The 15806-nt window shown below is 34.7% G+C and overlaps 2 protein-coding genes across 2 annotated transcripts in view; one reads left to right on the top strand and one right to left on the bottom strand.

The window, feature by feature from the left end:
- LOC123527054 (uncharacterized) overlaps positions 1-15806 on the top strand; it is a 491978-nt gene that overhangs the window by 144381 nt on the left and 331791 nt on the right. The window lies entirely within an intron of this gene.
- Positions 1-15806, bottom strand: part of LOC123527929 (galactoside 2-alpha-L-fucosyltransferase SEC1-like) — a 34142-nt gene that overhangs the window by 4718 nt on the left and 13618 nt on the right. The gene's annotated exons all lie outside the window — the stretch shown is intronic.

The following is a 15806-nucleotide window of genomic DNA, read 5'->3' as shown; positions in this document are numbered from 1 at the left end:
AAAACTAAACAAAATATGTAATTGTGACTTTTTGTAAATGTCTGACACTAAATATAACGCAGCTTATTCTGTATACAAATAAATCTTGTTCAAGAGACTTCAAGAAGGTTGGGTCACAAACGTCTACTTGACGGCACACTTTTAGTTCTAGCTGTTGTGTCAGTTCCTGGAATTCAACATCCTTTTAATTTGGCTTTAGTTTCTTTTGTTTTTATCTAAGTAATTTCAGTTACAGGCGATCGTATTCTTATGGCTTCATAATTTTCAGTAGAAGCATATTCGGATATTAATACAAAATTACACTTGCATACATGGTGCTTAAGTCTTCATAATTTGAGCCGTGCTATGAGAAAACCAACATAGTGGGTTTGCGACCAGCATGGATCCAGACCAGCCTGCGCATCCGCGCAGTCTGGTCAGGATCCATGCTGTTCGCTTTTGAAGCCTATTGGAATTAGAAAAACTGTTAGCGAACAGCATGGATCCTGACCAGACTGCGCGGATGTGCAGGCTGGTCTGGATCCATGCTGGTCGCAAAGCCACTATGTTGGTTTTCTCATGGTGCGGCTCATTTGTATTGAATATTACTGCGATGGTTAGCATCCTCTTCTAAGTCTAGAGTGTCAACTGATCGTAAATACGGTTAGCAAGTGGATAGTTTAAACCTATTCATTCTTATCATATGAATTATTGAAAACATTTCTTTCTCAAAATTCTTTTTATTCATCGAAAGCGTATTGAAATTAATTTAATTGTAAAGTACGAAAGCCCAGTGGTTATTTCAATGTCAATTTCAGTATTCCCATTTACTATTTCTCATTTCTTAAATTACACAGTTAAACATATAGAAACTATGAGAAGTGTGAAATGTGAAATTCACATTTCTTACTTCACACTACTCAACTTTGGTGTCGAAATCGTGAAATGAGAAATGAGAAGTGTAAAATGTGAAATTCACATTTCTCATTTCTCGATTTCGATACCAAAATCAAGAAGTGAGAAATGAGAAATAGGAAATGGAAATACTGAAATATGAAGTCACCACCGGGCTTTCGTAGTAAAGGGAGCAGTGTTTATGAACATTCTTAAGAGATTTTTTTACTTTATTGAACTGAAAGAATTCACTTTTCGAAATATATTTTTTAGACATTTATTGCTATGAGCAGTGCTAACATTCGTTTTACAACCATATATCAATCTGAAATTAATATGTGTAACAAGTAACAAGCATAGCTATGTTGTTGACAAATTCCTTAAAATGTAAATCTTGTTAACGAGTTTTTTTGAAAAAGCAGTTTCTGAGTCAGATATATCAAGTCATAACCTATTGCAAGTTTTTGGAAAGTAACGGTAACAGAGGGAGAAATGGAAATGTGTCAAACGAAATGTCACACAAAGGTCAAAGACGCCTATATTATAGAAAGAGTAACTCTGTTAAAACGCGAAAAATAATTCAATATTTACTGTAACAGCCTTGCTCAAAGAACGATGTCTAATCACATTGAAGCTCTTAACCCTAAATCAGCATGAACAGATGTATTCATCGTGAACACATACACAAAATACAAAGGCAAAAGTAAAACATAAAAAGGAAATATTTTAGAAATGTCAGTGGCAAAACTCTTGTGGATGGAAGACGTAATCACCGCGCTCTTAATTTCCGCCATTTTTAAAAATTACATTGTATAAATCACTGCGGAAAAAAGAGTAAATATACGGGAGTGTACGGGATTCCGTATATTACCCAAATACGGGAAGAAATACGGGAAAACTTAAATACCGGCGTGTACAAAGCTCGCATAATTGAAAGTCCGTATAGCCTACTAGTAAAATAAGGATTTCTCTATACTATAAAATCCGGAATTCTTAAGTAAGGGGAGCGGTAGTCTAGTGGATAAGATGTCGGCCGCTCAGTCCAGGGGTCGTGGGTTCGAACTCCACTGGGGTCACGACCATGACTTCTCATATGATATTAGTACTGGTTTTTCCAGGAAGCGGACTCGAGAGTGGTTACAATAAGCTTGTGAAGCTTTCATCACAATCGAGCTAGTATAAACTAAACTAACGGTACCCCGTATATTATTGAAATATGGAAATTTTTTAAAAGGGTTATTCTGATCGCATGCAAGGCCGTATATTTCCCGTTTATGTCTGGTGTACGGGAATAGATTAACCCTTATATTTCGAAAATACGGGATGAATATTTCACGTATATGTTTCTTATACAGCTCCGTATATTTCACGAATATGCATGAAATACGGGATATAAATAATTTCGAAAATACTGGACGTATATTTCCCGTATATATTTCGTATACAACCCCGTATAATCACCGTATATTCTGGAAATACTGGATTTAAACATTTGTATATTTCGAAAAAACGAGTTTTATATTTCCCGTATATTCTTCGTATACAACTCCGTTTATTTCACGTATATGCCGGAAATACGGGATTTAAAATTTTGTACATTTCTGAAGTACATGTACGTGACTTGAATTTCCTGTATATGCTTCTTATACCACCAAGAATATTCTCCGTATATGCCAGGAATACGGGGCTCGATTTACACGTCTTCGTATAAAAAGTACAGGACGTATCTTTCTCGTATATTTTTCGTATATGCGACACCGTATATTTTTCATATATACATAGATTTGTAGCTCTGGGTGACAAGCTTAAAGGCCCCTTAAGTCCTAAGATGGCGGTAATGTCACCCTTTCTTGCTCGAAGGGATTTTGTGATCACCTCAATCTTCTCGTAAGATACGAAATACTTTAAGTAATGCCGTATCTTAAGGTAAAACAACGTATGCCTTATCTACATCGTAATAGATAGAAAATTGAAGAAATTAAGTTTTGTTTTACTTTCTGATTATTTTTTTTTCTTTTATAATCTAACTTTCCCTTTCCTGTTTCCAATTTGGCTGGAAATAAAATAAACTGTGGTGAGGAAGTAAATCTGCTAGGTGTCACTTTTGATTTTAGGTTAAACTTTGATACTCATATTTCAAATATTTGTAAGAAAGTTTCTAGACAACTAAATGTTTTAAAACGTATTGGTAGAGATCTATATTAACTGGGAAAACTAAATATATATTATTCTTTCATTCTATCAAATTTCAATTACTGTCCGTTAACATGGCCATTCTGTGGGGAAGTAAATACCAAAAAGATAGAAAACATTCAGAAAATGGTTTTGCGATTCAGCTACAACGATTATCATTCAGATTATGAAGGGCTATTAAGTAAATCCAAATTCCCAACTTTAAAAATTAGACGGCTAAGATATATGGCTATAGAAACTTTCAAGATAATTAACAATAGTCCCCATCTTATCTCCACGATTTAGTTAAAATAAAAAATAATTCTTATTCTTTTAGATGCACCTAAACGGCTGACGTCCCACAGGTAATCAGTACAAGATACGTCCTAAAAAATCTTTCCGTTCCGCGGCTCCCAGACTTTGAAACTCATTACCCCAGCATTTCAGAGATGTTACGGGGCTGAATTAGTTCCGGAGTCTGATTAGCTCGTGGGACTGGCAGAATTGTAGATGCTCTTGTTGCTCTAATTAAATTATTTTTGTTATTTTCAGTTCTTGCTTTTACCGCCCTCTGTCAACCAATATATTTTCAGTGTGCTTAGTATAATTATGCATGTGCTGATTACTTGCTATTGTTACTCTCATTAAATTATTTTTGTTATGTTCAGTTCGTGCTTTTTCCGCCTTCTATCAACCATTTGTATTTTTAGTGTGCTCAGTATTATGCATATTCTGATTGCTTGTATTATGCATGTTGTTGTTGCTCATTTATTTGCTTTATATTTTGTTTGGAGTATGATATGTCTGCTCTTACAGACCCACCACGACCTAGTGACCTACTTTTTTCGCACACAAAAACTTCATGAAAATCATTCTTATAATACCGATAATATACACATTTTCAGCTGGACAATTTAGGCTCTACCTGAATAAATGTTTTTTTCACAACTTTATCTGCAAACATATTCAGTCAGTCTTTTTTCAGTATAGTTTTAAGATATAGATAAATAACTGTCTTACACTGTAGAAACAAATTGTGATTGAAATTTAACTAAATACACTGATTTACATGTATGTACATATTACTACATTAATTCAATAAATTTTTAAGACATTAAACACATTGCCTTGGCCTAATATATCTCACTGTCAATTTGAAATTATAAATTCTTGCATATCTCATATTTTTTATGCAAAGCAATGAAAGCATGTGTAATTAACATCATGGAAACACAAAAGAATACAGCTATTTTGTAATGCCTCTTTAAGTAGTAATTTCCTTTTACTTATTTCTGAAATACAGCTGTTAATCAAACCATAACAAATCTGGTTTGATGTGGTAGATGTCTGAAACCATTTTCTAAAAACGCATTAGTGCTCTTTTGTTCTTTTTCAGTTCAGTGTTTTAACCTCTATTGTTTTAACTAGCTTTTATAGTAAAGGCCTTTTATGAAAATAGGGGAAAAAACTCGCAAAGAATTGATTTTTGGTGTAAGCATTCTTAAAGACGTATGTAACAACATACTAAAAGTATAGAAAAGTATCATGGTGCAAAATGCATTTTTGGGGTAAAATATTAAAAAACATAATTGAAACTATGAATTTCTGGAATCGACCCATAATAATTTCATTGTTTGTATTAAGAAAGCGAAATTTTGCATGTTAGTAGAGAATTATAATACAAAAAAATCAAGCCCAAGATTATTTAAAAAAAAAAAGATGGCCGCCAAAATCCACGATGGCCGCCATTAAATTTTCATTATACAGGAAACCGTTTAAGTATTTCAAAAACTTCAAATAGTGTGAAAGATGACCAACATCATAGTACATACATACATTTTATATCAAAACGCACAAACTTCAGTCTTAAACAAATTCAAGATGGCTTCCCGATTCCAAAATGGCCGCCACAAAATTATTTAGGAATACATACACTGAATAGGAAAATGCCTCTAAAATGGTTTGACTGAAATATTTTTCCTGCATCAAACATGATCCCCGCTTTTCTTCTGATTTTTATTCAGGACTGGGGATATTCCTCAAGAAAATGTAAGTTAAAGATACTCAAAGTAGGTCCTGATGTGTTCTGCAGCCATTAGAAATATGACAATTTTATCTAGAATAAAGAAGAACAGCTATTCAGTGTACTGTAACATACAAGGGCATATTGGTAAAAAATGAAATCTGGCCACATGGGAAAGGTTTTCTTTGACTAGAATTGATAGAAAATGACAAAATTATTGCAATTTTGCATTAAATATTGATACAATACAAAAATATCACAGTTTTAATGTTTTGGTTGTACGGTATTTTTTTCTCAAAAACTGCACATTAGTATTCTAAATATTACTGATTTCTAGTAGTTAGAGGTACAACCAACATATTTAACAGTTACTGCTTAAATGTGTAATTTGTATACAGATTCGAGTAAACATTACAAAACAGGGCAAAAGTAGGCTACAGTTATGATAACTGATTGAAAATTATGTTGTGACAGCTATTTATGCCAAAATTTGACGAGTTGTCATACGTTACTGAAATTACCATAAAACCTTAGACCCTGTTGGTATCAGACTAAAACCTTGTGTTTTTACATGCATCTGGGTTGTTTGTACATTTCAAATGAAACTTGCACAATGTTAGAGAAACAAGTATATCTTATAGGCATAAAGACACTAAATAGGCTAATAGCGCGAAAAATGGTAGTCGCATAATGGCGGATTCATATAGTCCTCGATTTTATTTTTGGCTCTGTAGAGCTATTTTCCTTATTTCTTTTCAATTCTTGCTGAAGTCACATGACAAATCTTTACCTGACATGTTGGTAGCATTTTCATAATGAAATGATAACAAAACAGTGCTTGTCATGTATACTTAGACCATACACCACCCTCTACAGTTTAAGGGTCTCATTCATTAGCTAATTTAAAAATTTGCAGTTTAAAAAATGTGTTTGACTGAAAAAATTTTTTTCTGCATCAAACATGACTCATGCTTTTTTCTTTATATTTAGTATTTGAAAATATTCTGCAAAACAATGTGAGTTATAAAAATTTAAGATAGGTCCTGATGAGTGCTACAGTCATTGGAAATATATGAATTTTGTAAAGAATAAAGAAAAACGGCTATGAAGTATGTTATAACCTTTACCAAGAACATAAATTGATAACATTTTACACAAATATGCTTTGCAAAAGCAAAGAAACCTATATCATAACAACACTTCCACGTAGCATATTTATATCAATATTATGTATGTCAAATTAGAGTTATATGGCCCAGGAGAGTGCCTATGCCTTTAGTATCTTAAACATTGTAATGGGTTCAATCACTAAGGTGACAATGTCTCAGACTAACTGGCAAACTATGTAGAATGTCCTTTGTTAAAACATGTAGAGCTAGTGAAACCATATACCTCATGTATATTTTTTTTTCTCTAACTATCTCGCCTAACTGATTTGTATTCCAATATTTCATAAATAATTGCAGTTATCAGGGATATAAACTAACTATTTTTATTTAGGGACCAGACGGTCAAAAATAAATATTTAACATTAGGTAAATAGGCATTTTCTCTCAACAATTTTAGGGGCCCAGCCCAAAATCTATTTAGCCATGAGCTACTGGACCCCTGCTAATTTGTATCTCTGGTTATGAGCTAGATAATTTCAGGGATCAGGCAAAAATCACTCAATGCTTTAAACTAACAACCTTCAAATAATGATAATCAGCTCAAACTTCTATAGGCTGGGGATATTATATTGACAGGTTTTTTTGTTGAAGTTCCCATCAGACAATGTCTTTGAATGGTCAACATACAAAAATAGAAAAATGGAAACTCCACAGGTTGCTCAACACAACAAACACGAAAATGTTGCAGACTCGGTTTGATTGAGCCTGTTCATGGACGGTAATGGAAATGCATGCTACCGTCCACGCCCTCTGGCCCCGGGTTGAGCAGAACTCAACATTTGCACATGCTGAAAGTACAAAAAGTAATTCAGAGACATCCATAGATGTGTTTTTACATAGATGTTCAGCCGATGTTCTCTTACTTGAAGTTGCAACTCAGTATGATTGCCCTGACTCTTGGATGCTCAGTGTTTATATGCTATAACATATAGCATTAAACCACCATATTGGTATGAATGTTGAACCCCGTCTGTGAGCGGGAACTCTCTTACTGATTCAGAAGGTTACCAAACCAAACGTCTCTCAACTTTCCAATGCTCAGCCTGTATTTGCTATTGTCTATCCCGTAAAGGTTTAATTTCTATGTGCTCGCCCTTAAGCTCGAAACCTAGTTACAATACTGCAACACTTTTTTGTTACAATACTGCAACACTTTTTGTTACAATACTGCAACACTTTTTTAGTCTCAAGTCTTCTTTTATGTAATTTATCTGCCATTTATCTGCCATTTCAGTGTAGCTGTAATAGCTCATTTAAGGTACTTGGATAAATTATAAGTTGAATCCTCAATGTGTTTACATCAATCGCTGGATAGAAAATGACTTCATTGTAATCTGTCTTATTAACTTACATAGCAGAGGTGTGTTTTAACTGCAGCTATATCTTGTTTCTGATAGGTTCAAATTCTAACATATTTTACAACAAGAACATGAGTACTTGCTCTAATAAATAGTTGGTTCCCTTTTACTATTGTATATAACATCATGTGTGATGATGAAATCAAGTTATCACTGATATTAACCACATACGACACACTAAATAGCTGTTCTTCTTTATTCTATATAAAATTCACGTACTTGCAATGGCCGCAGCACACACCAGGACCGATTTAAAATGTAAAATGTCTGTAACTTACATTTTCTTACAGAATATTGTCAGTTCTGAATAAAGACATATAAAAGTCGGGGTCATGTTTGATGCGTGGAAATATTTTCAGTCAAATACTCAAACTACAAAATTAGCTAACAATGATCGAGACTCCAGATTGTAGATGTGATGTATGATCTAAGTATACATGGCAAATTCTGTAATGATATTATTTCATTAGGAAAGGGCTACCTACAGATCAAGCATAGATCTCTCATGTGATTTCAGCAAGAATTGAAAAGAAAATAATGAAACAAAACCTGAGGACTATTTGAATCCGCCATTATGCAACTATCATCTATTTCGCGCCATTTTTCTATTTAGTGAAAACAGAACTGTAAACAATTTCAATGTAATTTTTCTCAAAAACATGATTATCAGGTAGGAAATGATCCTACTAAGAAAAGATGGGAAATGATCCTACTAAGAAAACAAATACTTGAACTTTTATATGTTTTGTAAGTAAATAAGGAAGTTAAACGATAATTTCTACTGCTGAATGACTCAAAAATGTTGTCTGTATACTGCACTATTGCCCCATATTGAATCTTCTGGCAGTATGTTTTCCATCTTAAGCTGCATATAACAATAATCAACTTATTGTGTGTAAAAGCAAGGATATGAGACAATTTAACATAAAATCAATGATAATTCTAGTTTAAATGTCGTTTTTATGGCGGCCATATTGGATTTAGGACGCCATCTTGCTTTTTTTTCAAAATTTCTAATTAATCTACGTTTTGTACAATATAGTAATCTAATGTTGTGCCAAATTTGGATCTCTTAAGATGCATAGTTCAGTTGCTATGGGTCGATTCCAGAAATCCACAGTTTCATTTATTTTTTTAACATTTTTACCCCAAAATAGACATTTTGCATCATGTTACTTTCCTATACTTTTAATATGTTGTTACATACATCCTGTAAAATACTTACACAAAAAATCAATTCTTTGCGAGTTTTTTCTTTTATTTGGCATTTCGGCCATAAATGGCCTTTACTATTTAGGCCTAGGCCAAGATTAACAGATGTATTTCAGGTTTAACCACATTTGTTTGTATAACTCATTATACCATTTATGTCGGTCAATAGCTGTACATAGCTATGTTGTCTGTATTATATGTAACACCGACTATAAAAAATCTCTGGTATTTTGTATCTTCCACCAGAAAAGTTTACAAACTAACGTTTTGTGGCTATCTTATATCCGCTATAGATTCAATTTTCCCAAATCTAATCTGATTTCAAAACACGGTTAAGGTTCAAAATAAACAAAATGGAAAAACATTTTGGTACCAAAGAGCAAAATCATTTGAAAAATAATGATTTATCTTTATAGTTAATGAATTTCCTTTTTATCAAAATATCATTGATGGACAACGGTGTGATTTATTTTCACTTTTTTTTTTGGATACTATTAAGCGCGAGGTTGCTGTTAAAATGATATATCCAGATGATAGGTAATGCCGCGTAGACCTGTGGTATCATTATCAATTGATGGGATTTCATTTATGCTGTAATCGTTAAAATATGTGTATTTAAATGTTCTTTATAAACTTTGAATGAATATTTCATTTTATTTTTACGACATAAAGAATTCTGCTCTTATCTCTGTGGTGAGTTATACTGGTGTACAGTTTTAGCGACATCCTTGTCATTGTATGAAATAAGTGTTTCCATAGAAAACTAAAGTCCTTTTTAGACGGAACTTTGACTGTAGGGAAAATTGTTTGAACATTTGTACATTTGATTTTACTCGTATGAGATAAACCAGGAGATCCGCCAAGAAGAATGTTATGCATACACCTCCCAGAAAGTAAGAAAAAGTAAGTCCTGCGTTGCATCCGAGACTGCCATTGCAAGAGAGACACATTACAAACGAATCTGCTTCTCCTTCGTTCGCAGACACTACACTGTTGAATACCAGATGGCTGTGTAGTCATAGCGTTATTGCATGGTGTTGTGGTTCGTTAAGAGAGTACCAATGGCCCAGCACCTCTGTCTTCAACTCTCTAGGTTTCTGTCGGGGCTGTTAACTCCACCTTAGTTCCGAGGTCATATCCTACCCTTGGAACACAACTGGGGATCTTTCATATGCAATAGGGCGCGTCCACACACCGGTTGGCCTGGTATGCCACATGTCTGGGGGCAGACCTCCTCCGAGTCAACTGCAGTTCTGCCCGAGGCCGCAAGGTGCTCAGTTACCGTGTTGCACCAACTGGGGGGCACTGCAATGGGCTTGTCTGCAGATAGGCTATGTACTGGCAGGGAAGACTTTCGCACTCGGCTCCTTGTTCACCAGAAGGCTAGCCAGCGGTGGAGGCTGATAGCGGAAGGTGACAAGCACACAACACACAGCACTTCACACTTGACGCATCAACAGACCAGTGTTACACACTATAAACGAACCATAAATCAATATTAGTACCCGGGGTAGATCACTGAATGTAAAGGGTAATTTTTCTCTTTTCAATAAAAACAGCATACCAAAGTGTGTTTTTCATATCATATATCCTATTCTTTCTCGGGGGGCCTCCACTTACCCCTCCCCTCCCCCACCATTAAAAAAACTCCTATATCGGAGGGTGGGACACAACCTTCTTAACTAAACCCTATCGGCGCTTTGCCTTTACCATCCAAATTTACCTAACAACCACGAACAAATGCGCATGCTCAATTGCCTGGGTAAAATTTAATTGCTTGCTTACGCCATGTATATTGTGTATAGTTGTGTCCCTAATTTTATGCTCGCTACGGTCATGTATATTGTGTATAGTTTTGTCTCTATTTTGTGTATTTTCAGTGTATTATTGGTCAGTTACAAACTGTTTTAGTACAATTACATAAGAACCTATTAACTTCTCCTGATCACAAATGTGGCACTTGACTTCTTTTACTAGAAAACACATTAGGGTGCCTAATGTAAGCCATTGATTTCATACGAATTTCATTCCCTGTTGGGTAATAGACCTCTTGGCCGGGTGCTTTTTGATATGTCTTAATAAAGTCATCCAAACAACACACGAAAAATAAACTTCACGCAAACTAGTCAAACAAACTGCATACGCATCCTTGTGGACACCTAGGCAATCTAAAGTTAATCTAGGAAAACACTATTTTTTATGAGCCAAGTCAGATGACTTCTATCGAGGCAGACTGTCTATGGTGGAGTCATCTACCTGTTCCGTTAAAACAATAAAAAAGGAATCGTTTTAAGATGTACGCATGAATTAATTGGGAATGGTCGTATTTTAAAGGATGTTGCATTTAGGAAGCGGGCGTTATTAAAATGATAGAAAAAAAGAGGCGATAAAACTGTTACGTACAAGTTACGGAAACTGAAATGGTTTAAAGTACAATATTGCAACATAAAATGGTATTGAACATAATTAGGAACTTTTATACGGGCATCCGCATGAGTGAAAACCCGTTCAGAAACGCACCGTTCATCTGTAATAAGATATTCTCGTTCATTTTATATTTCCAACAACTATGAACGGGCTCAGTCAAACCGAGTTTCAACATTTTCTTTATGTCGTGTTAGGCGACAAGTGGTTTTCTACTCTTACCAATCAGCAAAGCTAATAGAAAAATAAAACCACGTTTTTTTCCAAAACAAGTATGCATGAATAATGTTATTCAATTACTGCCATCTTTTTCACGTCTGCAAGTATTGTTCCCGCTTAAACTAAATTTGCAGCAATTGCTCGTCCTTTCACTTGCTGTCTGCTGATCAGCGTCAGATAAATGAGTCATTGCATTTTACCTGTACAATTAATTGATTTCGTTTCCATTATCGATATTTAATTGAATCAATATGACAGCGCAGCTCGCTTCTATTTGAAACATAAGGCATCTGTTATGAATTTTGTAAGTCAATGGCAAAGTCTGGGAATACGCAATCACTTCATACAACAATGTGATCTTGGCAAATCGAGCACAGTGACCTTTAAAACGCTCAACATTTTGTCGGATGGTATAACAAAATCACTGTATATGCTATCTTTCAGAGAAGAAAACTCATAATGGCAGTGAATTTTGGTTGTTAAAGAAAAAGAAAATTTCAGACAAAAAAAAACACTTTTGTTAAAAATTGGGTACGTGCAAGGTTGGCATGACCTATACGCGTTTAAAACCCTAGCTTCCTTATTATATGTTACTGATCGTGCCCCTATTTTCAACTGTTTTTCTGTCTGTCTTGTATATTCTGTTGCCTGTGTTGTCTTGTTTGGTGTTTGCGTTTTTTCCCTCCTTCTCTTCACTCCCCTATCGCTCCAATCCTTTCCCCTTGCATTTGCGCTTCCCCTTTTTGGCCCCCCCCCCCCCCCCCCCCCCCCCAACTTTTACTATGAGTTAGTTTTCGTTGCCCTCTTTAATTTGGCTGCCGGAGTCCTGGACCGACGCACGATTGTTTCTCACTGCTTATAGGTGTGCATTTGTTTGCCTGTGTGTCTAAAGCGGTGCCCTACAGTTTTGTTCTATCTAACTTGTCTGTTTATCTAATAATCTATGATAGTAGTTTAGTTGAGTGCGGTTTTGTGTTTATCTTTGGTACATTAATGTCTGCGCTATTGTGGTTTACGTTGTAGTGTAACTGTGTTCCCTTTATATATTCATCCTTGTTCTACTTTCCCCCTTTAGCCTCCTCTCCACCCTCTTTCTACCCCTTACAAGTCCCATCCCACCACATCCCTCTATCTATACTTTGCATAAATATGTACTTGTTAGATTTTTGAAGCAATCCATCTCCAATATTTTTCCGTTACAGCTTTTTTTGTTGTAGGCCTACATTGCAAATGCGTGGCTCTGAGGCTGTGTTTAAGAGCTTTGTGCTTCCGACAACTCTACCCTTAACTATTATCTGTTTTAGCAACGTGTATCTGCTATAAAGAACATCAAAAGCACGGATATCCCAAATAGGAGGGAATACAAAATAACCTAATGAAAGGTATGTAAGAACAATATTTAAGGGCAACTGTTATAGACATTCAATTTTTATTTATTCTACTGAGAAAGTATTTTGTCTTGAAAATGAACACAAATAATTTGTATGTTATTCATTTGTTTGTGTCTCTATTGTCTTTCCCTTAAACAAAAATAATCTGGCCTAAACTCTATTGCAATGAATTTCTTCAAGTCATTTTATTATTCGAATTAATATTAAACATTTATAAAGTCACGTAACAACTAAATTGAATGATATTGACTTTTAACACTTCCCTGGCAATGCCAGCAGCATCATGTCTCTTAGTGCCAATTATATTCCGTAGATCATTTTACTGGCGTAATATCTTCCTTAATCATCTCCTTGTTCAAGTTACGCATTACACTGTTGTTTAGGGTATGAAAGGAGTGGTATTATAAATTTTGCTCCCTTATTTTTTAATAAAACTTTTACCAAAAACATAACTCCAGAACAAATATATTTCGCTTTAACTCACTTCTGGAATTCTTTCTCTCTATTAGATTTACTTATTGGAGGCATTTCTATGTTTTGAAATGATTTTATGGAAACTTACTACAAAGGTGGAGGACATAGCGGAAAAGTGAACCATGGCTATACTATAATTATTAGAAGCCTCCTAACTTAAACAGTGTGGTAAAACAGTTATTAAAACACGGTTGTGATGTAATCCTTTGTTAGTTTTGTCCATTATATAGGTTATTGTACCGATACCGTTCTATACACATGATTATTTTACCAGACCTGTCCATTATTAACCTGTAACTGTCCATTCTTAAAATAATGGATACTTTAAGAATGGACAAGTACAGGTTAATAATGGACAGGTATAGTAACAACCTTGTACGTAAAGAGGTGTGAGTACATCAACCTATAAAAGTCTAAAGTTTCGAAATATAAACTGCAACGTTTTACAGAACTTGAAACTGCAATAAAAAAAACCTGAAGAGGAACGTATGTCTTTAACCAAAATCGCCCCACAAATTATCAGTCAAATGAAAATCAAACAATGTGCCAAAAGTAATTACAGAATGTTAGTTTAAATCTTAAACAATTAGAAAGTAGTAAAGTCCTCTTTGTATACTCCTAAATCGCAGTAGAAAAGTATCGCAGATATACACTATGGTATTGCATTTTCAGTCAAAAATAGATAAAAATAGGCAACGTAATGTAAAAGCAAGAGCTGTCGGAGGACAGCAACGCTCGACTATTCAACAGCCTTGTCAATTGAATGAATATTAAAGTCAAAAAAGGGGGCATAATTTTGTAAAATTGCAAAAAGGGTTATGCAACCTGTACAATGCATATCAGCTCATGACAATGGACAATTTCAACCCATTCCCATTAGTGGGTACTGAGATACAAGCTTACATACAAAAATTTAATCAACAACTGCTTAGTAGAAAAAAAGGGCATAATTTTGTAAAAATACAAAGTAGAGTTATGGGACCTGAGTACTGCATGACAGATCATCACAATGAACAAGTAAGTTTGTGATGTTTTCAATCCATTTCCGTTAGTAGGTACTGAACTACCAGCTTACATATAAAACCTTAATCAAAATTATACAATATAGAGTTATGGGACCTGTGCAGTGTAAGTCAGTTTATGACGGTGAATAAGTGCATAAAGTTTCAATCCATTCCCACAAGTTGTTACTGAGATGCCAGCTTACATACAAAAACTTAACCAAATCGAGACGCCGTAGCGGACGCATGGATGAAATAAAAAAGAGGAAAACCACAGGTCGCCTAACACAACATAAACGAAAATGTTGCAGGCTCGGTTTGATTTAGCATGTTTATGGACGGCAGTTTAAGTGCAAGCAACGTCCACGTCATCTAGCCCCGGGTTCAGCAGAACTCAACATTTACACATGTTATAAGTACCAGAATGTAATTCAGAGACATCCGCAGATGTATTTCATACGACGGTACACACGGAACGTTCAATGATGCACAGAGTGCAATTCCATGAAAAGCGGCATATGGTCCCCAGATAAAACAAGTAAAAGTTTGATGCAGAGCATCAAATCGCCGGGAAACTGTATTTACATTAACGTAAAAAATCACGAAATTTAATGACATACATAAACTCCATATCGACAAAGTTTAGAGTTTCCCAGCCAGTGTGTTTATATACATACCACATGTAGTACACATTGCAAAGATTAACTAGTAATTTTAAAATAACACACAAAAGTCTAATAAAGTTTCAATTGTTTTAATGAAAGTACACATTTTTTATTTACCCAACACTTCGTCTGATTCCTTTAGACAATGTATGTGGTAATTCATTTTTCCTCTGACATCGACAGCATTTTGCTTTAGAATGAATTTATTGTCTGTTTTACAAACAAACGCATCGTGCACATAACTTTTAATAAATCAAAGGCCTGAAGGGCCTGAGTCGGCTAATGATTGATGTACTGACAGTATAGTCTACCAGTTTCAGTTTGTTTTTAGTTTTTTTCTTAAAATTTCATAACACAGCTCGATATTTACCCAAAATATTATATCCGGATACGATTACACTTTTCTCCAGTTTCAACAATATATTTTACAAATTGTGATGAAACGAAGACATTTAGCAGCAATTGGCAGTATCTGACATTGAAGTTTACGGTTAAATTACCTCTTATTTAAATCTTTTCATAAAAAAGTTGTTTCGTTTCGTGAAAGCAGCCGAACATAGACGATCTACTTTCGATTTCAAAAACTACAAGAAAATACAATTTAATGTTTCGCCGATTTGTTTATTTCTCGAAAAATAAGAATTAAAATCATTTTTAATATCTGTAGTAACTAAACAAACCAGTAAGAGCTTCTTCTTCCGATAATTTATCCGTTTACTGACTGCAAAATTCAACCCACGCAAAGTTTATAGAAATCATACGATGCGTGTTTATGTTCAATGTGGGAGAATTATGGCTGATCGGCTATGTTACCTAACGCATCCA

The sequence above is a fragment of the Mercenaria mercenaria genome, chromosome 14 (genome assembly GCF_021730395.1).
Source record: "Mercenaria mercenaria strain notata chromosome 14, MADL_Memer_1, whole genome shotgun sequence".
Taxonomy (NCBI): domain Eukaryota; kingdom Metazoa; phylum Mollusca; class Bivalvia; order Venerida; family Veneridae; genus Mercenaria; species Mercenaria mercenaria.
This window is presented reverse-complemented; position numbering and strand designations above follow the sequence as displayed.